Source organism: Belonocnema kinseyi, chromosome 7 (assembly GCF_010883055.1).
Source record: "Belonocnema kinseyi isolate 2016_QV_RU_SX_M_011 chromosome 7, B_treatae_v1, whole genome shotgun sequence".
In the NCBI taxonomy this organism is placed as follows: domain Eukaryota; kingdom Metazoa; phylum Arthropoda; class Insecta; order Hymenoptera; family Cynipidae; genus Belonocnema; species Belonocnema kinseyi.
The window spans coordinates 146,016,295-146,019,248 of record NC_046663.1 but is presented as its reverse complement, the minus strand read 5'-3'; positions in this window follow the sequence as shown (position 1 = coordinate 146,019,248).

Genomic DNA, 2,954 nt, shown 5'->3' with positions numbered 1-2,954 from the left:
ATTCGTCTTTTTTACTTTAAAATTAAATAATTTCTTTAAAAATTCATGTATTTTGTTTAAGATTTGTCTTTTTTTGTAGATCATCAATTTTCTTGGTCGAAATTTCATCTGATTCTTTGAAAATGTCACAATTTGTTTAAAATTCATTTTTCCTGTTAAAAATTATTTATCTTTATCTGAAAATGTAACTATTATATTATTGATTAAAAACTTATCGTATATATTGGCTAAGTTGGAAAATAATTTTTTTTTTATAAAACATTAATCTTCTTGGTCAAAAATTCACCTTTTCCCTTGAAAATTTAACAATTTTGTTGAAAATTCATTTTTTTCTTGTTCAATTCAATTTTTTAGTACAGGTTTTTTCTGGAAATTGTACTATTCCATTTTTGGTTGAAACTTTATCCTGTACATTTTATTATTTAAAACACCAATTATTTGATAGGAAAATAATTTATTTTTTTGAAAAGTAAACTTTTGGGTTGAAAATTGATTTATTGTAATAATTCGATTTTTTTCCTAAAAAAAAAAACTGAAAACTCAACTGTTTTGTGAAAAATTTTTGTGTTTGGATGAGTTCAACAGTTTTTAATAAAAAAAATGTAAGCCTTTTTTATAAAGATTCAATATTTTAAATGAAAATTCATCTCCTTCGTTAAAAATTTCAGGATTTGGTTGAAACTTCGTTTTTTTTTAGTTGAAAATGAAACTGTTTTGTTACACCGTTCGATTTTTAAAATTGTCAATTCGTAAATAAGACTTTTGAGTTTGGGTTTATAAATAAAAATGTAAAAATTAATGATATAAAGCGACTTAAAATAAACCAATTCAATTTATAATTTAAAAAGTTTCCAATTAAAAAAGAATTGTAATTAATCCATTTTTATTGATAAAAATGAACTATTCCGTTTAAAAATAAGTTTACACTGTTTTATAAAAAAATTATATTTTTGGCTTTGAAATTCAACAATTAAAAAAAAATCCTTATTAACTGAAAAATCAACTCTTGTGTAAAATTAATATCTTTTTGGATGAGTTTAACAGTTTTTAATTAAAAATTGAAACTTTTTTTGTTGAAGATTTATCAATTTAGTTGAGAATGTTGAAAATTCAATTATTTTGATAGTAGGTTAATTTCTATTATCTCTAAATAACAATGCAAAAATATTAATCTGGAATAACTTAAAATAAAAACAATGTAACTTTTATTTTAAAAAGTTTCTATATTTCTATTTCTATATTTCAAAAATATTTAAAATATTTTAAGAAACTAATTTTAAAAATTAATCAGAAGGATTAAGGGAATGTGGTACTTAGAAAATTGTCGATTTTACCAGTTTTAGGTTCCCCAGACTTTTTCTCTAGAATAATAAATATTTTGCCTTAAAAATTTGGGAAATGATAGGGAATATGCTAACAGACGTCCCCACACACTTTTTTTGTGGGCTAATTCAATAAAGTTTTAATTCAGCAAAATGTGATTAATTTGCATAGCGCTTAAGAATTATTATCAATTTTTTCAGTGTTAGATTCCCCCGGCTGTTTTCCTATATTAATAAATATTTCGTCTTCAAAATATGGGAAATGATAGCGAACATGCTAACGGACATCCCCGCACCCTTTTTTGTGTTTTTTTTTTCTCAACAAAATTTTGATATTGCTAACAACGTGTGTGTATATTTCGAGGCTATGTGTGTTACAATTCTCCCGAGCGTTACTTCCAAACTACACAATATTTTTGGTCGAAAACTTTGGACTTACAAATAAACATAGTACTAATCTCCCGGAACTAACCTTTGTTGGCAGGCAATCAAAAAAGTTTATTTCATAGATAATTTCCAAATTATCGGAAAGGCAGAGATGTAAAACGAAGTAATCTCAAAATAATGCACATGCATACAATTTTTATTCAGCACAATTAATTTTTTGTTATTATCTCTCAAAAAAGAGTCTGGGACGTCCGTTATGATATTTTATAGTATCTCCGAATTCAGTTTTTAAAAATTTTCATTTTTGTGGAAAAAAGCCGGGGAAACTGTACCCGATTGACCACACGACGAAGTATCACATGCCCTTCAAAGGTTTCAAATGATTTCAGAATTATTAAAAAATTGAGTCACCTGAACATTTAAAATAACTTATATTTTGAAAGATTATTTCAGAAGATTTAAAAAATTTTAAAAGGAAAATCTTAAGTATTTTAAGGAAACGTGTTTTCATTTTTCAAAATAAAAAAAATGCAGGAAAAATTGGATTCATTTTAAATTTTAATCAGTTGGTTTAAAAGTTTAAAAAGAATTCACAATATTTTAAACATTAAATGGTTTGAACATTTTTAAACAATTCGAGAAATAATTTTGTATTTGGAGACATACAGACATACAAACAGGCAGACAGCGATAAAATGTTATGATTTTTGGATTCTGTGCATGCCAAAACGTAAAGATCCGTTACAAACAAGAGATTAAACATTTGGACGACTACATTATACTCTCATGAATGTGACTGTAAAAAGTTTAACCAAAATTCACTCCTTTTAGAAGATAATCAGATTGTTTACAAATCTTAAAAATATTTGTAAATAATTTGGAAATTGAAAAGATTGCCATTTAAAATGAAAATATATTCTTAGTGAATATTTCAAAAGATTAAAAAAAAATTGTAAGGCATCTGAAATATTTTAATTTACTTACTTTAAAGTATACTCAGGAGGTTCAAAACCGTTCAAAACATCGTTAAATAATTTAAAAATAGAAAGTATTAAAAAATTATGGAAAATGATTACATTTTCTAAGATTGTTTAATTTTTTAACATTTTTTTTTTTTTTAATTGACAGGAGCATTCTAAATGATTTTTTTTATTTAAGAAAGTTATAATACATCACACGGTACTTAAAGTGCTAAAGATTTGCACTGCAAAACACTTTTTAGACAACATGAGAAGTCAAAGTATG